A 24674-nucleotide genomic window follows, 5' to 3' on the forward strand; every position below is an offset into this window, starting at 1 on the left:
AAAAGCTTTAGAATGCTACAAAGAGACCTTATTTGAAAGGCAAAAGAACAAGGGGGATACAGTTAATGTTGAGCTTTCAGTCTTAATTCTGCATTCCTAGCTTATGATTGTTTGATTTTTTTTCAACTTTGCATTAATTCTAGTTTTGTGCCTCTACTATAAAATGCTTTTTATGTAGTACTACCAACTTCAAGCATTTAAAAATCCTGAATAAGCCCACTCCTTACCATGTGGTAATAATTTGGCCTACAAATTTACCCTATTTGTAAGATCAGCTGTAGAAAGTATGTGATCCCTAAGGGTTGATGGGTGCTAAAAGGCTTAACCAGGGGGCAGGGCTACTTAGGGAGCCCAGGGTTTTAAAAAGCCCACTCCTAAGCAACCAGAGGAGCTAGCAAACAGGAATGGCTAACCGGGGAGTTTTGTGAGAGATCTTAGAGTGTGTGGGGCGGGGAGGGGGGCGAGAACTCAACATTTGTTAAACTTAAAAGCCAATAATATCCCCTTGGTATAAACAAAACAACAAAGGAACCAGCTGCAGGTGTAAAAAGAGAATGCAGGCAGAGGTCCAGCAACGGCTTGGGGGCTACCCAGTTTATTGCACCCAATGCAGCATGTATAATTACCTGCCCTATGGGCAGGTGGCGGATGTGTGGATTTGGTGCAAGGAGCTTCTGGCCCTCAGAGACCATGTACGGGCTTTGGACACCAGAGTAGCTGAACTGGAAGAGCTGAGGGAGACAGAGATATAATGAGACTTTCTGGGACACAGTAGAATGGTCCCAGCTCTGGTCTGACAGCTTCTGTGCTGTTGAGGAGGATGAAAGTCCCAGGGAAGGAGAGCATCTAACTGGAGCAGAGGGAAATGATCCCATAGTTGGGACCCTCCTTCCAGATGATGATGTGGTACCCTCTTGCACTGAGGATACCTCTCCGGGGGAGGGAATTCCAGCTATTAGAAAGAGACAGGTATTAGTAATAGGCTATTTGATCATTAGAAACACAGATAGCTGGGTTTGCGATGACCGGGAGAACCGTATGGTGACTTGCCTGCTTGGTGTGAAGGTCGCGGATCTCTCGAGACCTCTAGATAGACTTATGTGTAGTGCTGGGGAGGAGCCAGTGGTCATAGTACATGTAGGTACAAATGACATACGGAAGGATAGGAGAGATCCTGGAGGCCAAATTTAGGCTGCTAGGTAAGAGATTAAAGTCCAGGACCTCCATGGTAACATTCTCTGAGATGCTCACAGTTCCACACGCAGGGCCAGATAAACAGGCAGAACTGCAGAGTCTCAATGCATGGATGAGATGATGGTGTAGAGAGGAGGGGTTTAGATTTATTAGGAACTGGGGAAACCTTTGGGAAAGAGAGCCTATACAGGAAGGATGGGCTCCATCTAAACCAAAATGGAACTAGGTTCCTGGCACTTAACATTAAAAAGGTCATAGAGCAGTTTTTAAACTAAGGGCTGGGGGAAAGCCGACAGGTGTGGAGGAGCATGGTTCGGACATCCCTTAGGGGAGGATCTATTGATAGAGAATCTCTATGTCCCAGTGAGAACAAGAGGATGGAAAATGATAAAATACAGGCAGAGTCTGATCAGAAACAGTCAAATAAGAAGGAGGGACCTTAGAGACTAACACCTTGTGGCACCTTGGAGACTAAAAAATTTATTTGAGCATAAGTTTTTGTGGGCTAAAACCCACTTCATCGGATGCATGCAGTGGAAAATACAGTAGGAAGATATATATATATATACACACACACACACAACATGAAAAAATGGGTGTTACCATACTCAATATAACGAGAGTGATCAATTAAGGTGAGCTATAATCAGCAGGAGGAAAAAAAACCTTTTGTAGTGATAATCAGGATGGCCCATTTCCAACAGTTGACAAGAAGGTGAGAGTAACAGTATGAGGGGAAACAGGCTTGGGGAAATATGTTTACTTCGTGTAATGACCCATCCGCTCCCAGTCTTTATTCAAGCCTAATTTAATGGTGTCCAGTTTGCAAAAGTCACAATATTTACTCGATTACAGACCTAAAAGTCGCAATATTACAACAAAAAAACTTCAAAAACAGACTCCAATGAGAGACTGCAAATTAATTCCAATTCAGCAGTCTCTCATTGGAGAGTATACCCCAAATTAAAAACCAGAGTAAGAGAACCAAAAAGTGCCACCGTGGCTAAACAACAAAGTAAAAAAAGCAGTGAGAGGCAAAAAGGCACTCTTTAAAAAGTGGAAGTTAAATCCTAGTGATGAAAAATGGAAGGAGCATAAACACTGGGAAATGAAGTGTAAAAATACAACTAGGAAGGCCAAAACAGAATTTGAGGAACAGTTAGTCAAAAAGTAATAGCAAAATTTTTTTTAAAGTACATCAGAAGCAGGAAGCGTGCTTAAACAACCAGTGGGTACACTGGACAATCGAGGTGCTAAAGGAGCACTCAAGGACAATAAGGCCATTGAGGAGAAACTAAATGAATTCTTTGTATCAGTCTTCATGAACGAGGATGTGAGGGAAATTCCCAAACCTGAGCCATTCTTTTTAGGTGACAGATCTGAGGAACTGTCCCTGACTGAACGGTAATTAGAGGAGGTATTGGAACAAATTGATAAATAAAACAGCAATAAGTCAACAGGACAAATGGTATTCACCCAAGAGTTCTGAAGAAACATGTGATTAATTTGAACAAACGTATTGTCAAGCTAGCAATGAACAAGCAATATTTTTTTTTAGCAATATTAGGCCTCAAAACTTCCAGACGCTTCAAGAAAACAAGCTTTGCAGAATTAAACTGTAACTTGTGGTCAGGATGCGCTGCAACCAGATAACACTTTGTGTTGACTTCTATCTACTTATCAAACCCACATTAACCACATTTAAGACCCAATTGTCTACAGGAGATAAATATGTCTAACTTGTATGATTAACTGAAATTGGCTACAAGGAGATAAGTATGCATCAATTATAAGCCATACTAACCACATTAACAATGTGGTCTACCATGATTGGTTGGTCTGTTTTATTTTTTTATTTGATCTGGCTGATGGATCAAATAAAAATATGAAGGCACAGAACTAAGGTGTGTGAATTGGTATCGGAAAAACCTGACCCACACTCCCTGAAGTGAAGGGACATGCACTTCTCGACTGTCTGTACCTGACCAGTGCAGAAAAATGACCGACTAAAGTAAGCTGCCACAGGATAAGAGGGAAGGTGCTCTCATTGATTGGTAACTGGTTAAAAGATAGGAAACAAAGGATAGGTATAAATGGACAGTTTTCAGAATGGAGAGAGCTAAATAGTGGTGTCCCTCAGGGGTTTGTTCTGGGACCAGTTCTATTCAACATATTCATAAATGATCTGGAGAAAGGGATAAACAGTGAGGTGGCAAAATTTGTGGATGAAAAAAAATTACTAAAGATAGTTAAGACTCAAGCAGACTACGAAGAACTACAAAAGACTCTCTCAAAACTGGGTGACTGGGCAACAAAATGGCAGATGATATTTAATGTTGATAAATGCAAAGTAATGCACATTGGAAAGCATGATCCCAACTATATATATAAAATGATGGGATCTAAATTAGCTATTACCACTCAAGAAAGAGATCTTGGATTCATTGTGGATAGTTCTCTGAAAACATCCACTCAATGTGCAGCAGCAGACAAAAGAGCAAACAGAATGATGGGAATAATTAAGAAAGGGATAGATAATAGGACAGAAAATATCATGTTGCCTCTATAAATCCAAGGTATGCCCACATCTTGAATACTGTGTGCAGACATGGTCTCCCCATCTCAAAAAAGATACACTGGAATTGGAAAAGGTTCAGAAAAGGGCAACAAAAATTATTAGGGGCATGGAATGGCTTCCATATGAGGAGAGATTAATAAGACTGGGACTTCTCAGCTTGGAAAAGAGATGGCTAAGGGGGGATATGATAGAGGTCTATAAAATAATGACGGGTACGGAGAAAGTAAACAAGGAAGTGTTATTTACTCCTTCTTATAACACAAGAAGTAGAGGTCACCAAATGAAATTAATAGGCAGCAGGTTTAAAACAAATAAAAGGAAGTATTTCTTCACACAATGCACAGTCAACTTGTGTAACTCCTTCCAGAGGATGTCGTGAAGGCCAAGACCATAACAGGCTTCAAAAAAGAACTAGATAAATTCATGGAGGATAGGTCTATCAATGGCTATTAACCAGGGTGGGCAGGAATGGTGTCCCTAGCCTCTGTTTGCCAGAAGCTGGGAATGAGCGACGGGGGATGGATCACTTGATAATTACCTGTTCTGTTCATTCCTTCTGGGGCACCTGGCATTGGCCACTGTTGGAAGACAGGATACTAGGCTAGATGGACCTTTGGTCTGACCCAGTAGGGCCATTTTTATGTTCTTAAAGTTCATAAGATGTCCACAATAAGCTATAATAATAAATGTAAATGAGAAAAGGTGAAAAAATGAGATGGACTAAATTAATTCAAACAAAAAGATCTACTGATATAATTCAAGGACTATATTAAGATCATTGTTGGTAAACAAGAGAAGTGTGGAACCAGAAACCAGTGACCCCAAATTGGTGTGTTGGAAACTAGACCTAATTGGTGGACAAAATAATGAGGGGATTGACTGTTCCACTCATCACTCCCTTTTGGGGTCCTTAAAGAGACTTTGGGGAGAAAAAATGCTACTGGAGCGAGTTTTACCATCATTGCTGCTACCCCATCATCTTCTGGGATCCTAGGCCTTCTTCGATACTAATCCTGAAAGATGTGCTGACCACACCGAGCCAGAGAGAGGGAGGCAGATGACAACACCACCTCTGCCAGTCTCAGCTAAATCTCAAACACCAGCTGGGATGTGAGGCTATGTCCGCCCCCCCATGTGTCCTTTTCTTTCCCTACATTATTTCTTCTCTTTTTTTTCTATCTCTCGCCCCCTTTCCCCCTCTGTTTAAAATGACTCTGGCTTAGCAGCCAAGACTGCATATTTTGCAATTTTGCTGTGAGTCTGACTGGAAGAGGCATCTAACAGCAGTGCCCTAAACAGCCCGATGTGGTACAAGTTTGCCAAGTCTTGGAGTGAGGTTGCAAGTAAAAGTCAACCACCAGACACAGAAGCTGCATCTTCTATCATTGCAGTTCTTTCCTCTTCCCTCTTGTGTTTTTGTCTTATTAGGAAATGGGATAAAATTTTAACAGCAGCAGCAGGAATTACCTCTCCAGCCCATCTCAACTCTTCTTTCCCTCCAAAAGAACAGTTATTACCATATTTGATACCATCTAAATGACTGTCAAACAAGGGTCTTTTTCCTTTGAAAAACTCTCTCCAGCTAAAGAGAAAGGGAACAAGAGATGTTGTTAAAATGAAAGCCCTGTTTAATATTTTAAATTTCAATTACTTAAACTGTTTTCCCTTCTTTTTTATATATCTTTAATAAAATGTTAAGAGGAATTTTAATGGTGTGTTTGTCATGGGACTAAGCAGGCTGAGGTTTCTGAATACCAAATCCCAAACCTTGTTTAACATTGGACAGTCAGGGTCATGTTAACATCTTTAGCTCATATATTCCATCTAAATTAATACAACACATGATTGGCTTAAAATCATGAGATTTTAAAAAATAATAAATCATTGCTTTTCATCTACCTTCTGTTTGTTGAATGTTTAGGGGGAAGCTACCCACCCACAATTCATGTGGGATTATTACAGGTTGAAATCTGTAGATGCTGACAGACCCCCCACTTAAAATAAAAGTTCAGACCAATATTTAGATGCATAAAATCTAAGTTTAACAGCCTAAATTTAGGTTCCCAGTTTGAAAATTGTGGCCATGGGGCAGTCACCAAGCCAATGACCTTGGTATATTTGATTTCTCTCTCTGGCTTCCTATTCTGTAAGTTACCAGTTATCCATCTTTGTTCTCTCTTTCAGTGTCATGTGTTCAGTTATCTTAAATGTAGCAGTAGGAAGCATACAAGGAAATTGGATGCTTTGGTGCTTGGCAGATGAATGTCAACTTCAGTTATTGATCTTAGCAGCCATGTTGAGATGGAAAAACAGTATGTATTTATTGGCATTTAGAAAAGCACTTCCCAGTAGTACAGTTATAGACACATCTGTTTCAGGCCGTGTGCAAAAAGAGTGGTAGAATCTGGTCCCTTGATGATTAATTACATCAACAGATTTGGGATTTTCTGTTGTCTTAAAGCATTTAATGCATTAAGATTCTTGTAGTTTACGAAAACAGGTTGGTAAAGCCTTACCCAGGACTTAGAAATTTGATTTTAAGTAGCACAAGTAGATAGAGACTCATAACAAAATATAACTAAATCACTCAAAAAGCACAATAAGAAGAGATGGTATTGTTGTAATTTTTGAGTATCTAGTATCTTTATTTCCAGGTAGGTTGATGTTTTTGTACAGGATGCTAATCATAGAATATCAGGATTGGAAGGGACCTCAGGAGGTCATCTAGTCCAACCCCCTGCTCAAAGCAGGGCCAATCCCCAATTTTTGCCCCAGATCCCAAAATGGCCCCCTCAAAGATTGAGTTCACAACCCTGGGTTTAGCAGGCCAATGCTCAAACCACTGAGCTATCCCTCCACCCATATGCTCTATCTAGGGATAGCTCAGTGGTTTGAGCATTGGCCTGCTAAACCCAGGGTTGTGAACTCAATCCTTGAGGGGGCCATTTCGGGATCTGGGGCAAAAATTGGGGATTGGCCCTGCTTTGAGCAGGGGGTTCATTAATCACCCCTCTTGTCTTCTAGAAAAATATTTGTTTTACGTTGTCAGGTAGCTATTCAAGAGCTGTTGTGGACTATTTTAGTCATGATTCCTCGTGTACCAGCAGGGGTATATCACTACACAGAAAAGCATAGAATTAACTCCATAGAAAAGGCCATTTTATTGTAATATGACAGACAAGATTAAGTCTAATGATGATTTCAGTGCAATGGGCAAGGTGTGTCTAATTGCTTGTGATTAATAGGATAGACTTTGGTATTTATTTTTTCTGTAGCTTACAAAGAGAGTTGGTTCCAGAGGTATTGCCAGAATTCACTTTAGTACAGTAACATTCTTATGCCTTTTCTGCCCATTGCCTCTTTGTTGATGGAGCTTAATTGATTTCTCCTGTGTTGCCTCATAGATCTTTCTAGGATGGAACAATTATTCATTGTGTGCCCACCTTCCATCTCTAAATATAATAGCTTATTGGCAAGGCAGAAGCAAATGGAAGCACTTAAGGGCTGTTAAGTTGTGGGGCAACATATGTAAAAATAGTACTCTGCAGTTACATGGGCTGTGCTATGCCATTTACATCAATCTGTCAGGACTGAGGAGTCCCTGGCATCACCTCTGCTCAGTTACACTTAGATCTCTTATCACTTTATCACGGACATTTTCAATTGGACAGTCAGCTAAGATTCTCTGCTTTATCTGGTTTCTGCTTGGTGCAGTTGAGTTGGAAGGAGGGTGGGGGGCAGAACTTGACATGGGGCTGCTTATGGCTCTCTGATTCTCTAGACTAATCTGGGCCCTGAAATGCTTAGATCATCCTGGGGTGATCTAATACTCAACCAGGGGTATGGTGTACCCCTGGGGGTACACAGAGGTCTTCCTGGGGGTACATCAACACAGCTAGATATGTAGCCTGTTGTAAAACTAGGCAAATAAAAAGCACTAGTGAAGTCAATACAAACTAAAATTTATACAATGACTTGTTGATACTGCTTTATACACTGAAATTTAAGTACAATATTTTATATACCAATTGATTTATTTTATAATATGATAAAAATGAGAGAGTAAGCAATATTTCAGTAATAGTACTTTTGTATTTTCATGTCTGATTTTGTAAGCAAGTAGTTTTTAAGTGAGGTGAAACTTGGGAGTAAGCAAGACAAATCAGACTCCTGAAATGGGTACTGTAGTTTGGAAAGGTTGAGAGCCACTGAGCTAATTTATGCCAGCTAACAATCCATAAGGGACTGTATACCAGTTGAGTTTAACAGGAATGCAGCGTGCTTCAGCCATGTCCTCAACACAACTCCAATGCCAGAAGTGAGGGATGGGCTGGAGGTACAGGTGCTGGCTACATCAGCTCAGAGCCACCTGAGAGCTCATTCACAGGTGTGTGGGGTGCGGGATCTCAGATAGCGAGATCTGGCTGCACCTAGGCCCTCTACTCTGCCTAAGCAGTGCAAAGGGCCAACAGAGAATCTGCCCCTCAGAGTATAAGAACAAAGTCCCAGATCCTCAAAGGCATTTAGGTTCCTAACTTTCAATGAAATAAATGGCATTTAAGAGCTATATATGTCTGGGGATCTGGGCCAAAGGCATTATAATAACTATACAATAATAGATGTACGGTGTCTCTCATCATGTATGTGGATTACAAGTTCTTTGGGGCAGAAGCCATCTTGTACATGTGTTCAGTGCCTAGTCCAATGGAGCCCCAGTCCTGACTAGGGCCTCTAGATGATACTGCAGGATAAATTATAATAAAGGTCTGCAATGAGAAACCAATGTTTTTTGTAGATTGTGAGAAACATTTACAATAAAATAAACAACCAACCAAAAAATCTCCACTATGCGGTATGTTTCCACTCGCTGAAGAATTTATATTCAGTTGGGTTCATTATTAGAATGACACTTTATCGTTGGAAAAGGCAGTGACACTTGAATTGCTCATGCCAAACTACATTAGTGTACACCACATGCATAATCAAATATGTTATCTCACTAAAACAGGGCAAAATGTTTCTGACTGGAATTTTAAAATTCCTTTGTTTTGGAGACTAAAAGCACTCTGTTACCAATTTTCAAGGGGAAGAGTTTCACTGCCATTCATTGTCACCAAAAGCTCAGGAGCTGGGTACTATTAGCTTTATGTGAAATGTGAGACCGGCACTAGTTAATGAAAATGCACAGGTGTAATTTTCTTGCAAAAACCAGGAGCCATACACCACCAATAGAACAAATTAATCAAACTGAAAGGCAAAAAAGATTTCTAAAACGCATCATCTAAAAATTGCTACAAGAGTCTTCTGCAGCATTCCTAATGCACATAGAAAGCTTCCTTTCCTATTTATTAATGCTGTATATAAATAAGATACACCAGAATAGTACACTTGTTACTACTGTGAACAAGTAATGTAACAATTATTTACACCTCTATACTGCCTTTAATTCAAAATTATCAGAGCACTTTTCAAACATTAATTACTAATTATTATTTATTATTTGTACAATGGCATCTAGAAGCCTTGATCATTGACCAGGACCCCACTATATATGGGTGCTGTACAAACACAGAACAAAAAGACAGTCCCTGCCCCAAAGATCTCACTATTTAAGTACAAAACAGGAGACAACAGATAGATACAGACAGTCAGATTGGGATCATAAGGAAACAACCCAGAAGATAGGTAAATATTATGCACATGTAAGTGATGAGTGATCTGAGGGACAAAGAGATTAAGTAATTTGTCCATGTTGTGAATAAAATATAGCCAGCCCCGTGCTTTAACCATTAAACCTCACCCTCTGCTAAGCTAAATAAAGATTGACTATTACAAAATGTCTGGTTTTTGCTCATTACTGTACATTACTCAAAAGTGTATTAAATACATTAGAGGCATCACTACTAAATATATTAGAGGACTGCAGCTGATAGGAAATTTTGTAAAAAAGTAAAATGCTTTGTTTGTTTGTTTTTGAACTACATTTCTCAGTCCTATAACCATTCAATTTAAACAACTGCTTTTGACTGAAAAGGGAATTTTGTGTGTCTGTTGCGTCTCCTGACATCATTAGGGGATTCTGTATGCCAGTGTGGTGCAAGACTGGGCTCTGAATGTTTAAAGGGACACAGTCAACTTCAAAATCACATTTCTGTATCAAAATTTTGGATCTACTGTAGTTACATGTAACATCTAAAATTACGGTACCTGAAAGAAGTTAGCAGAAAAGAAATGCCTTTGTCAGCACTATAACTCTTATACACATCAACAGAGAAGCAGGAAAACTCATAATTTTTAAACGTTTTTCCCCCCCCCAAATTCAGGACATACTGTTCCAAGAGTTGTGTTAGAAAGTCAACTTTAAAAAAAAGCGCTGATTTCAAAGAGTTCAAGTTTGCCAGCTTCTCTTTGTAACCTCAAATTCTAAAAAGTTCTGTTCAATATCTAGGATACTCAGTCTGACAACACGTTACCTTACAAATGGCTGGATGAGTCATAAAACTAATGCATAATCAAATAATCTATTTCTGGTGTCATATAACATAAATCAGCACTCAACTACAAAGACAAAACTGCATAATGTCTGCTTTGCTAAAATGGACAACATTTTTTTTTATTACAAGTGATACTGGAGTTGTGGCATAGTCCTTGCCATACTTCTCAGTCCCACACAAACACAAGCAAAGGATCAAACTTTAGCAAGTACAGCAACAGTCAAAAAGCACAAAAATCCAAGATAATATTAGGACGCTGAATTTTTACTCTTAATGACAAATCTTGTCCTCATGTCTATGGTATGGAAGGCTTCCATTTTCAACAGAATCAAGATATGTCCACTGTGTAGAGGAGCAGTTTTGGGGAATTCATATAGGTAATGGTTGTTTGTGACTCAGAACCCAGCTGTGCATGGGTACCCTATGAGGTCATAGTACAAAGGCAAAATGTGTGTATCTATTACTTGTGACATCACATCAGAGGACGTTGGGACAGTGGTCAGAGAAAATTACCTGATTTAAAGAAGATACATTATGCACTCAGCACAGGTCACATGGTGCCATTCCTACTGCTTTCCAAAATTAGGGAGGAAATGGATAGGAGAAAAAGGGTTATGTGATAGAGCACATTACTGAGCTGACAGAGTGGTATGCCCATATAGCGCCTGTTCTGCAAATATATGGCCATGTCCATCTCTGCATAAACCAAAAAAAGCTTGATTGAAAAAAGATATATTTTTCCCACCTTGGAAGATATAACCTCCAAGTTAATTGTTCAACACCATTCCCCAGACTAGATCCGGCTTATGGATTCTAGCAACTTCTATTCCACCCTCAGAGTGCCAAATTGTCTATTTCTATACAGCTATTCAGAATACATTGCTTTTCTTGCCTCCTGTTTACAATCCCAGTTTCCTAGAAATCTCCCAAAGGAAAATGAGCCAGATTCTGCCAACCTGGAAAAAGCAGAAATTTATATGGATGACATTTTAGTTTATGGGAAGAGGTTAGATATCATGGTGTTAAGTGCAGTGTAAGAACCTAATTAGAACAGAATTCCCAGTGCTGATGTCTTACTATTTTTCCAAGGCTACAGCTGCATCAGCCAAAGTTAGCAGCTATAGTTACCCATTCCAATTATATAGCAATGACTGGAAACCCAGGGTATGTTGGTTTAGGTGGCTTTCAAATGCCCAAGACAAAGTATGCCCAAATACAGAATACTTGGTGAATGTATGGGGAACAAGAGGTTCACAAGATCTGTAATTTATTATTAAATACTAATTTTGATAAAGACAGAAGAAAAAAGGTGTGAGGGTTGGAGATTTGCAGGGCTCTGTGTCCTCTTTGTTTATACTATACTCTTTTGTAGGAAATGAGGAAGAAGGAGAAGTGGGGAAATTTCTAGACAGAAGTTCTATAGCGAAGCAGAGAGAGAGGAGGAATAGACTTATGAATAATAACTTATTCTAATAAAGTTCCTTGTTCAGTATCTTTTTCTGTGATCTTTTTTCACTGTCACATGAGAAAGTCACAGATATAACTAACAGACATAATCCTACATGGCTTGCAGTTCTTGTTTTTTGGTTTTTGCTCAAACCTTCTGCTGTCAGAGCTCTCTTGGATATGTTACTTTATCCTACCCTTTCCTAGCGAGTTTGCTACTTTATTTTGAAACACAGAATCAAGGAGTTAATTTGCTGCAAGGCTGGGCTCCCTAGAATCTTTCAATTTCTTTGTTTTCTGTTTCATTCATTGCTAATTTCATTAGTTCACATTAGCTTCATAGAGCAAACTAAAGCAGTAAACTATTTGTTGTCCTCTGGAATCTCTTTCCTTTTATAGCAGAACACACTTGCAATATTACTAACTCTTTTCTGAACACTGGAATTTCCCCCTCTGATGTTATTTAAATTACTTATTTAAAGGAAATTCCATTCACATTTTAGTTACTTCTGCAGTTCTCTTCCCCCTCCATATTGTGCTGGTTCCTCAGATCTTAGACATTTTCTAGCCTATTTCTCTGTTCCCATTTATTTCTTGAGTATTTGAATGTATGGCTTAGAGCCAAGTGACAATGTTTTTTTTCATGACTCTGACCTTGACGACTATGAAACCTGTCAGTTGGGATTTCAGGTTGGTAATTCCATGGAAACTACTTTAATTTAAAGCTTTTAAAGATTTAAGGTGGTGGAATATGTTTTAAATGCCTGTGTAAATCATGGGGAAAATGGGATGAAATTGCCTAGGAACCAGAAATGAAATTTCAGTCACTGTGTAAGACATTGGCAGGTGTCAGGTAAAGTCAGTTGGGGCTGTGGACTTCATTGATAATGTGTTTGGCTGTGACGGGTTGCACCCCTGTATTCACATCCTACACACTGTTGTAGTAATCTTTCTACAAAATATGCCTTGTGAGGTTTCGTTTGAAAGCAAATAACTCTCTGGTCAATAATATGATGAAATGTGTGTGGCAACATTATGAACATATGTTGAAATTAGGTCTGAAATCTGTTTACCAGACAAGTGTGGGTAAACCAGTTTCTCAAAGACAAAAGAACAAGATGATGTCTTAGCCAGGTGTCATCAAAATTGATGAGCCATCACCTATTCAGTGGCCATTCTTCGGCAAAACAGGGGGACAGGAACAAACAATCTACATCTTAGCAAACAACAGCATGGAACCTCCTTCACCAAGAGAGGCCTTGTCTCCATCCTCACAGCAGGAATGAACTTCATCTAGGGGTAACCCTTAGGAAAATACATTTCAAAGGGCAACTGGACTGTATAGTGGGGGGCAAAAACATTCCAAGGTATCTCTCCCTATTGAGCTCTCACTCTTGCACCTAAAGAAGACAAAAGAAACTAGCCTATTTGACTTACAGAGAAATCCTGACCTGATGTTTGGTCTGTCCTGTTGCTGGGAGCATGTGGTAAGAATTTTATCTTGAACCAAGTCTAGTTTGTTAAAATGCTTCCCAGTGATTAAACTTATCTTATTTCTCTTGTAAACATTTCCAACTTTAATGCCGTAAGTTTTACATGAGTACAAATAGATCTCCTTGTAGTTAAAGAAACTTGTTTTATTCTTTAATTAAAACTAATCCAGTGTTGTCTTTAGACTGAACTGTGTGTAGGAAACTCAATTTATGGTAGCAAACGGATGTGTATTGATCAACTGAGAGAGGCAATGGACATAATATATCTGGACTGTGTAAAAGAGGGATGGACAGTGCAGAACACATGTTTTGGGGGAAACTCCAGGTCTGGGAGTGTGTTGGGGTCACCCTGCAAGTGGAAACCAAGGCTGGTGGAAGCCAGAGTGTGACTGATGTGTGGCTGGCAGACTGCCAGGTGTCACTTGTGTGCTGGAAGGCCGTTTGTGAGCAGCCCAGGTGCGAGCTACAGCAACAAAGAATTGTGATGAACCCACTTTTGCAGGGCAGGGGTGACACAGCCCATCAGTGGTCTGGATTGCACCTTGTAATGTCACAGGTTATGTCCACACTACAATTAGACACCCAAAGTTGGTCCATGCCAGCTGACAAGCTCACAGGGCTCTGGCTACAGTGCAGACATTTGGGCTCAGGTGGCAGGTTTTTAATTGCAGTGTAGACATACCCATAGTGGCTTCAACTCAGAGAGGACTCAAAGTGGGGTGATTTAGGCTTCAAACAGAGCCTAAAAGCAAGAAACTGGAGTCTCTAGCTGGTTCCTTCTTTAGACCACAGAGCCAGGGATTTCTTTGTGGTCTGCAAGCCAAACTGTCAGAGAAGAATGATCCATCAGTGGTTTGTCTAAGGTAAATGTGGAGCCCCTTAAAGAGTTTATGAGGCTTCTTAGAGGGAAGAGTTTATTCTTACTGCCTAATAGTTTGTGTATTTTTTATCTATTTATTTTTGTCTATTTTTTTATATTTGTCTCTTACTATTTACATACAAATATTCTCCTGGTTAACAGTCTTCCTGCTTGCTTTTAATTAGCCCATAGATTTGAAAGCTAGGATATAGTTATATTTTTAAATATTCCCTACCATTGTAAGTGATTACTCATAGCTGTAAGGGAGTATTATATGGGAGAGTTTGGCCTAACACTGATTTGCTTTCAATAACACATCACACATTTACAGCTAGAAAGAGGGAGATTAGCTGCTTTCTCCTACAATTTATACAAACTGAATGAGGAGTTGGTGGCAACTTAATCAAATAGATATCACCTTCTTATTAGACCCCACCTTGCCATGGGCTGATTTATGCATGGAGGAGCTAATTGTGGCATTTATCTGTTGCTATGGGCCAAGTCGGATATCCGTTATAATTCTTGATTTTTCTGCTGCCTTTGACATTATCAAATTCTTATTTTGAAAGGTGTACTCACTTTTTCTTTTTCAAGGCTCTGTTGTGAATGAGCTTGTTTAACATTTATCTAGTCAAGCATTCTGGATGTTGTGAAATAAAAACTCATCTAATTTTAACCATTGCAAGAGTTCCACTGGACTCATTGTTGATCCTTTGTTTTCTCTGTAACCCTGTTGCCTGTGTTCTATTGGATGGAGCTACAGTTCTGGGTGGTAAAAGAGCTGGGTTCAGTTCTTTTCTTAGCCACTTGAGCAGGTCTCTTATGCTCTTTCTGTCTCAGGTCCCACATCTGTAGAAAGTGGACAATGATGTTTCTTTGTAAAGTCTTTTGAGATATACAAAGGAAAAATATTCTTTGTAATACAGTAGAACTCAGAGATCTCAGTTAAGATCTAGGCTCCATTGTACTGGGCACTGTACACACACAAAATACAAGGTTAAAAACCCTACAGTCTAATTTAAGACAAGACACACCAAATGAGTGTAACAAACAATGTGTGGAAAGAGGGAAAATGCGGTTAACAGACGTGTGCTTATAAAGACACACCATGGAATCCTGTCTCTAGCGATGTCAATGGGAGCTTTGATGTTGACTGCAATTGTACCAGGATTTCACCCATAGCAAGATGACTGCAGGAGCTTTATTTGTTGTTTTTTTAAATGGTAAAGAATGAATAAAATTGATATCAGTATTCCTTATTGCCTTGATCAACTAATTAGCTCATGTAGGTTTGAGTATCTGGAGGCCAATAATTTACAGATTACGTTTTGCACGTGATACATCCTCCTTGATGCAGGGAGTTGTAACTTGCAAAATGGGCTGGGTTGTGTATTGTTCTGCATTCTAATCAGTAGGTTCCATACTCTGCCCAACAACTCAGCAGTCTTTGAGCCTCCGACTCACCACCTGGTGAGGGAGAATGAGAATTAAATAACCTGGCTCTTCCCACAACCCTTCCAGGTAACTCAGTCTATATCCTCCTCTAACTGGCTGTACTTGGTTTGATGTGTGCTATTAAAATGCTTGATTCAATATATTCTTTTGTAAATAAATTTATTAAACATTCAGACATATGGAGGGATAAAGAGAAGTGGACTGTTGATAAATGTTGCTGAGCTAGACAATGAATACATCTGTTTTAAACATGGTCTCTCCCCACAAACATTCAGAGAAGTGGGGGTGAGGTCTAGTGTCTCTTTGTTAGTGGGAGTTGATACTGATGCCAGAGCATTGATGGGAGAAAACCTCAGTCCTGGAAATGTGTGCACATGTTTAACATAAAACACATGCATACAGATGTGCAGGACTGGGGCCTTATTTTGTACTGTAATGACTGACTTTGAAAGGCTAATACTTTGAAAGTTCAGGAGAAGTCATGCTTAACAGTTTTAATGATGGCATTGTTTAGCACTTCATGTTTGTCAGTATGGAATTACTATCAAGTCTTTAGGTTGCCTGCGAAGATGAAGTTCCTATATTCCAGTAATTTTACCTAAATGTGCTGAATGCCTGATAATCAGGCAAAGGGGGATATTCAGCACATTTTGGTGACGTTTTTGGAATGTAGTAATTTTAATCTGTGAAGGGCATCTATGATTCACTCCACATTTTTATGAAAATATTCTTATGATATGAATATGACATAACTGAGTTATACTTTATGCAAGATGGCTCATGTGAGATATCATTGGAAAGGTTTCAAGTGTCAGGAGGTAGCCATGTTAGTCTGTATCCACAAAAACAACAAGGAGTCCGATGGCACCTTAAAGACTAACAGATTTATTTGGGCATAAGCTTTCTTCAGATGCGTCTTTAAGGTGCCACCGCACTCCTTATTGGAAAGGTTATGCTTTACTGAATGTGATTATCCAATTTGTATGCCTGTATCACTTCTGTATCTGAAGTTAGGAATGTTAACTATGTAACTGTATTTCAAATGTGTTACTTTGGGTGTCACCCCCAACTAGCGTGTCAGGTACAACAATTGAAAAGCCAGACAGGGCTAATGGACCATTAGCAGAGAGAATGGACTGTGAAAGAGCTTAGTCTTCCTGTGGATGCTGGAGACAACCTACGAGCAATGGCTGCTACAGCCATACAGAGACATGGGTCTGAGTCACCTGGGACTAGATACCCCTCCTTCCCTTTTGGAATGGCAGTGGTTTTCCTCTAGAAGACAAAGGGTTCCCGCCTTACACAAGAGATATATAAGGCAGGGGAGTGACATCATCATGGTTCTCCTCTGCTTCCCTCTCCTAAGAGACACTGAAAAAAGACTTGGAAGCAAGAAGTGAACTGGGGCGATGTTACCAGATTTGCCTGTTACTTTGGGGTATGCTCATTTAATACGGTTATTCTTCTGAGGTGTTTTTTTTTTTTTTTTTTTGTAATTCTGTTAATGTACTGCTTTTGTTACTTGTGTTTTCATATGGAGCTGTACTTCTCCCTTCTGCAAGTCCCCTCCCATGGAGCTATCCTGCAGGACCTAGGGTCCCCAGGGCTGGGATCCTCCAGCCCCAGAATCAGATGCGCGAGAGCGCGCACACACACAAACAGCAAGTCTGAGTGGACCGGGTCAGTCAGCACTCTCCAGCTTACCTCTTACATGTCCCTGGCCTCAGTGGGCGGGGTCAAGCAGTACTTCCAAGCTGCCACCCTTATATGCCACAGGTACTGCACTGGAATAGAATAAGCCTGACCAGGCTGGGTCGAACAGCACTTCCAGGCTGCCACCCTTGTATGCCCCTGAACTCGGCGGATTGGGTCAAGCAGCACTTTCAAGCTGTCACGCTCGTATGCCACAGGTTCAGCACGTCCCTATCCCCACTTTCCCGTTACAATTGTTCTGGTAGTAACCCACTTGATGAGCAAACCCCACAGCACTTTTGGCCGCTACAGGGATATTTAGCTTAGGTAAGAGGAGCGTTGCTGAAGAGTAAATGGGGAAGCAAGAAACACAAAAGAGTAAAGTTCAGAGACGGAGGGAGGGAGGGAGGGAAGGAAGCAATCAACTTAACCATGAAAGTTATTTATTGAATAATAGTGAGAACTACACAAGGAAAGCCTAAACAGACATAACAGTTACATTATTAAAGATTACAAAAACTGATCAAACAAGTCAGGGTTAAAAAGTTATACCTGAGGTAGAAAAGAAAACAGAGAGAGAGAGAGCTGGGGTCTTACTACTCCATGAAGCTTGAACTAGTCAGGGTTCCCAGGTGGTGGTGGTAGCTGAGGGAGACAGGCAGAGCCGCCAGCACGATCAGTCAGGAGAAGATGAAATCCCAGTGGAACTGATTCGGAGTTTGGATCCATGCATCAGAACACTTACTTGAGCGTGGGTAGGGCTTTTTTGTAGGGAAACAACAATGGTTCAAGGGAGAACACTAGATTTATTTATGAGTAAACTGATGACTTAAGGGTTTTCTTTAGGCTAGACAATAGGAACAGATCATTCCTGTTTATGGGTGGTATTCCTTCAAGGGAGCTCACAATGCAATTAGGCAGCTTCAGTGTTTTGGATATCAATCAAGGATACATTACTAGAATTGGTCTGATAACTGCTGAGCTGGGTGTGTGCAGCAGTAGGTTCATTAACATCTGGAGCAGAGATTCCCCCATGATGCAGTGCTTCCCTGCTTTTCTGGTCTCAGAGTTCAGTGCGGTTCTTGCCTTGGAATCTCTGTTCTCCATTCCGTATGCTAATAGAGATATCTCCCTGTCCCATCTTTGAGGCTAAGGGAGTTGCCTTAATCTTATCACCCTTGTCAGGAGGGGGTTTAGGTATGTCTCCCACCGCCTTTTCATTGCTTTCTGTAAATCTTTCTTCTGATTGGTTTTGGTTCAAGCAGAGGCTGGGGTGGGAGGTGTCTTTCGTGAGTCAGACAGGCTGTATACTGTGCCCTGGTTCCCCAAGAACACAGAGCTGACTGGTTTCAGGGAGAAGGGTTGAGCCCAAGCTGGAAGGGCATCCAGCTTGTGAGTAATAATACCTGAGGTCTCAAGAGGGAGACCAGTGCAGCTGCCTTTTAAGACTTTCTGTAATCTGCCTGCAACACTATCTAGAGTGAAAAATATTATTTGTAACCCATTTCTTTAGGGATACTAGCTTATTTTGCGTGTTTGGTTTCATTTGCTTAGTAATCTGCTTTGTTCTGTCTGCGATCTCTTATATTCACTTAAAATCTACCTTTGGTAGTGTGCCGGGGCAAGGCCAGCTGGCTATAGAAAAGTAGTGGGAGATAGATATATTAGCTCCAGGCTAAACAAATCCCTGGTACCAGGATAAGTGAAATGGCAGCTGCTCCAGGTCAATTAAGACACCTGGGGCCAATTAAGAACTTTCCAGAAGGCAGGGAGAATGCTAGGTTGAGTGGGACACCTGAAGCCAATCAGGGGCTGGCTGAAACTAGTTAAAAGCCTCCCAGTCAGTCAGGTGGGTGTGCATGTCAGGAGCTGTGGGAGGAAGTTGTGCTGTTGGAGAGACTGAGTAGTACACACCATATCAGGCACAAGGAAGGAGGCCCTGAGGTAAGGGTGAAGTGGAGCTTGAGGAAGTGAGGGCTGCTGTGGGGGGAAGTAGCCCAGGGAATTGTACATGTCATGTTTCTAAAAGGTCAGCTACCATAGCTGATACTATTAGGGTCCCTGGGCTAGAACCCGGAGTAGAGGGTGGGCCTGGGCTCCCCACTCCACCTTTGCCTCCTGATTAATCACTAAGACTGGGAGACAACAGAGACTGTGCAAGGAAGGATAACTTCTCCTCACCGGCTTTTGATGAAAAGGGCTCAGTAGACTGTGTCCCTTGTCTCTAGAGAGGGGAGAGTTACGTGGAGGGTCACAGTGAGCCTTTGAGGCTAGCGAAATCTACCAGGAAACATGGGGCCTATGGAGGCAAGGACAGAGCTTTGTTACAGTAGTTAAACTTATTTCTTGTTTGTAATAAAACCCAGTTTACACAGTTTCTAACTGGGAGTGGGGGGAAGAAGTGTGCACATCTCTCTTCACTTTAAGGAAGAGGGTGGATTTTTATAAGCTTGCACTGTACAGATATTTCTATACAGTACAAGACAGTATTATTTTGGGTTTATCTCCCAAAAAGGGGTGTGCATGTGAGTGCTGGGAGGGTCCTCTCACACAGAGCTCACTTCAGTCTGTGCCTGCAGTGGGGTATGGCCCTACCTGTGTATGCATGCTGCAAGAGGCCAGAGAGCCTAATTCAGCAAAGCAGGGAGTACATCAGGTGGTATCCCAGAAAGGGGGGCCAACTTGTCACAGCATCATAAAAGCTTTGGGACTGGTCATATGTGAAACTATTCATCTAAAATTATTTTTTCTAATGTTGATGTACCTTGTATAGCCCAATCAATAAAACAATGAATTCTACAAGCCACTCATGTTTTAATCCATTTTAGATGTCATAGGGCAGAGGGAGAGAAAGAAAACAATCTGTCCTGGGACATTTGTCCTGAAGTCCTTGTAATGTAGAGGTAGTTTATCTACTGGTTTGTAATAACTTTTTAAAAAAAAAAAGCTATAGAAAATATGCAAAATTCAGAAATCCACTGCAATCAGAGACCCATCCAGAGGGCTACAAGGGAATAATATTAATACTTAATGCCTACAGTACATACATCACTATTCAGCAGGAGATCTCAAAGTACTTTTACATGGGCTAGCAAATATCCTTATTTTATTGATAAGGAAACAGAGGCAGAGAAAGGTTAACATACGACTTATTCAAGATCACAGAATGGGTCCCTGGTAAACCTAAGGAAAAGCCCATGTCTCCTGTGTCCAGTGCTTTCTCCACTGGAACATACTATTCTACCTCCAAGATGCTAATGATGTCAGCCTTCATTGCTTACTGGTTACATTTTCAAACAAGCATCTTCATGCTTTTTCCCCCAATACTGCTACTCACACTTAGAAAGAGGTACATATCAAATCTTCTTAAAACTTTGTCTACAAAAAGCTTGACAACGGCTATGGAAATGCTGAAACACTATCCATCATGCTGACCCATATGTCTCATTGTTTCCTTGTGTTCCCCCATCTGTCTGTATCCACCTCTTGTCTCATTTTATACTTAGACTGAGAGTTGAGAGTCAGGGCCCTCTCTTTGTTCTGTGTTTGCACAGCACCTAGCACAGTAGGGTCCTGGTCCATGACTAGGATTCCTATGTACAATCACATTACAAATAATAATAATAGCATGCCACCAATAGATTGTAGGATTACAGACTTCATAAACTCTGGAGTTCTTAGTTTGTTCAAGATGACTAGCTTCCATGCATTTCCAGGGCAAGAAGTTATTGCTTAAGCAGTGTCCACTCCCTGCAAAAAAAAAAAAAAAAAAAAACCACAAACCACACACACACAAACAACCCACACACCCCAATAGGAGAGGCAGGGTACTGAGCTAGAACCAGGGATTCTCAAACTTCATTGCCCTGCATCACCATTCTGACAAGAAAAACTACTACATGACCCCAAGGGGGGGGGGGGGGGACTGAAGCCTGAGCCTGCCCAGCCCCACCTCCCTAGGTGGGGGGAAGAGGCAAAGCTGGGGGCCTGCACCCAGGGCTGATGCCCTCAGGCTTTGGCCCCAGGCAGTGGAGCTTGGGCTTTGGCCCCAATCCCAGGGGACCCCCATTAAAACTGGGTAATGATCCACTTTGGGGTCCCAAACCACAGTCTGAGAACTGCTGGGCTAGACCAAACAATGAAAATATAAGAGAAATGCCAGTTTTCCTATGTACCATGTTATTCATGACAGCTAGATTCTGTTTCATACTTTCTAGGACTTTTCTTCACAGGAAGCAAACAGGAATGCTCATCAGCAGAAGTGACTTCCATTAATACTCAGGCCATGTTGTGCTTTCATGACTGAACATTGAGTGTTTTGAGCTGCTAATGGAATTGGGCAATGCATGGTAAAAAAGGAAAAGTTGAGCAGAGGCCTACTTGCTTGGCTCAAGTAAGGAAACCTGGGTTCTAGAATAAAAGCCTCAGCTGTAGCTGCTAATTGATCAGAGACCTGTGTAAACCACAGCTAACAAGTGGTTTCACTTTCATCCACTGCCACCAGCTGTAATATGGTGAGTAGATCACTGATTATTTGGCTTTGCAGGGTAGACATCACTTTAGAATTATCTATATCTGACCATTGAGGCAGGGAACATTGTATAAGCTGCTGTGTAAATTTATGGTATTAGCACAATATTTTACAATGGAAGATGCTGGATGTGAGATCTCTGACCACTCAGACATTGAGTGGCCCACAAGGAGAACAAGGGACTGGCCACAGGGCAAAGAGTGCAGAAGGAAGGAATCACCTTTTAGTCTGTACGGGAGCTGCTCTGCAGAGGCTACTTCAGCCTGGTAGGCTGCTTCTAGAGCTAGAAGAATCTCCAGTTAACAGATCTTCTGGCCCTGCCTATGCCTCTCCTTTGGCCTATGCTCCACCCACCATATACCTCCCCTGTATCTTGGCCCCCACCTGCCATGCAGTAGAGCCCAATTACTTTGCCTCAAGGACCAAAATTCAATATCAGCTAAAGAGTTTAGCAGTGTCCACCTTTGTGTATTTTAAAAAACTTATGTCAAAGCTAGGGAGTCTGGCATTACACACCATAAGTGATGCAATACCATATGGCAGACTGAGGGAGTCTTTGGAATGTCCTTGCTTGAAACAATTTAACTTGTGCATTAATATGATGTTTTCATGGTAACCAGCTGTTTGTGTTCTTCAATTTGAAAAATATGTGCCGAGATAAATATCAGTATTTCAGTTCCATAATCACTATTGCTGCTTTTATGCTGTTCCTAAGATTTCCCCTGTGAAATAAGGACTATGGGCTTGCAAGGCAGCTTGTTGAATATAAACTGCTTTTTGAATAGGTTCATTTTATAATACATAATGACAGAAAGTGAAAATAGTGGACATTGCGCTAATATCTAGCTAAGATAATCTTTGATTCATGACTAATTAAATTGTAAGAAGTTATTTTTATTGATCTTTTATATAGTACCTTTTAAAAAATTCTAGTGGAGGTATCCCTTAAATATCCATATTTAAATATAGTATGTCCCAGTAAATCTGCAAGTGCCTTTTCTTTAACAATACAAAGCAGATATTTATTTCTATTCTGGTGGTGAAAGTATACTGAAGCAGACCACATGGGAAATATTCTTTATGGTCTACTCTCATATCAAAATGGAGATGTAATTAATAAGTGAATACACATTGTGGAGCAGACAGTTTTTTAAATGTGGTGGTAACCTCCTCTTATATTGTTAAATGTGCTCTTAATGATTAACTGTACAGTACAACTTTTAAAAAATACATTTAATATTTTCCTGCTGAATTCTCAAAGCACTAGATTCTTTAATAAAATGAGGCAATTTTACCATGAAAAATTTAATCAGAAAAGGTCATTCTAACTCATCTCATAAGGAAATTGAGAATATGATTTTGTTCTCATTTAAAAAAATCTAGCCCTTTTGATCTACACTTTTAGCTCTGATGTCCAAAAGAGTTCCTCTGTGTTCCTTATTTACAAAGCACTACCAGATCTACATGTTAAAAAGTCATCCCTTAATTCACTTTAATGCATCCTTGTCTAAAACATCCTTATATTCTGATTTCTTACTATTCCAATTTTAAACCAACCTTCTTCAGCTTATGGTGGTTTATGTAACTTTCTACTAATAGCAGCTCTTAATGAAGAAAGTAGAGAAGAAATTTTAAAACATCATTACAGTCTGGTGTCACAAGTGCACCAAAGCAAGACAAAAGTTTAGAAAAAAACCCCCAAACTTTAGGCTTAAGCTCCCTGTGTTAAAATATTTTTCAGTAATTAAGATCCACAAATAATGCAGTTTTAATTAAGAAAAGGATCAAAGTTAAACATTCATCAACTCCCTCATTAGGATACAGAAAATTGAAAATAAATGCACTGTTACACGTACCTTATTCAGACAAATTGTTCCAGAGAATTGGCATGGTTTAGAGGGTGCAGGTCACCAAACTGGTATCAGAACAAATGAGAAAAAACATCCTAGAGGTTCAAAGGACACAAGCAACACAATCTCCTGTTGGGGTCTCCAGAAATTTAAACTTTCCCTTCTCTGTATTATCTTGTTACCTCAATTGATTTTTTGCAGGGGATGGCAGGCAATGAAGACAAAAAAACAAATAAGTAAAAGACCATCCAGAAAATGATCATGCTATAGGAAATGTGCTTTCCCTGCTTCGTGCTTCTCTGCTTCTTGACCGACTTGTGCCAGGTCATTGACTATGCCCTCAACATAAAAGGAAGGCAAAGCTCTGCTTAGACTGATAAGGAGTGCTAAGACCTGCATCTACAATGCTGCCTCAGAGAATAGCAAGCTAACACTTACTATGGATGCAGTAGCAGCAGCATCTGATCATTCATTCTTGTTTCCTGACTCCTCCCCATCAAGCTGCTTGCTTCTGTACCATATTGTCCCTCACCTCATCAGCTGAGAAACGGGGACAAAACCTAATGAACAAAACTATCTGGAAATCCTCCCTTTTACGACATGCTGTGCAAATGTGTAACTCCTGTAAAGATAAGGGCAAAGCAGTTCACCTCAGTCCCAACCTACAAACAGGACTGGCTCTAGGCACCAGCAAAGCAAGCACGTGCTTGGGGTGGCACAATTCCAGGGGTGGCATTCCGGCCACCCTTTTTTTGCTTGGGCAGTTGCACTCTTGGAGCTTGGGGCAGCAAAAAACCTAGAGCTGACCCTGCCTACAAATACAGCTGCAGCTGTGAGGAAACTGAAGCAAGTGGCTAGGGGGAATGAATGTTGCCTGCTGAAAGCAAATGGGGCATTCTGATCATTGTGGCGTGTGTGAAAGTCCCACAACGGAAGCTGACTTAAGGACTCATCCTGCAGACAGAGGTGAGGAGTCCCACTGACCTCAATGGGATTATTGACATACATAAAGTTATTTATATAGATGTTTGTTAGATCAGGCCCTTCTGTTGTATTTGGCACCCACCTACCTTGTCATTGTT

The 24674-nt window shown here is 40.6% G+C and overlaps 1 protein-coding gene across 1 annotated transcript in view; it reads right to left on the reverse strand.

Annotated features, from left to right (window-relative positions):
• MCHR2 (melanin concentrating hormone receptor 2) overlaps positions 1–24048 on the reverse strand; it is an 86871-nt gene extending 62823 nt beyond the window's left edge. The window contains exon 1 of the mRNA XM_075126191.1: positions 23599–24048. The gene's annotated coding sequence lies outside the window, so the exon portion shown is untranslated. The remainder of the gene's footprint in view (positions 1–23598) is intronic.
• Positions 24049–24674: the final 626 nt, after the last annotated feature.

The sequence above is a fragment of the Caretta caretta genome, chromosome 3 (genome assembly GCF_965140235.1).
Source record: "Caretta caretta isolate rCarCar2 chromosome 3, rCarCar1.hap1, whole genome shotgun sequence".
NCBI classification, from domain to species: domain Eukaryota; kingdom Metazoa; phylum Chordata; order Testudines; family Cheloniidae; genus Caretta; species Caretta caretta.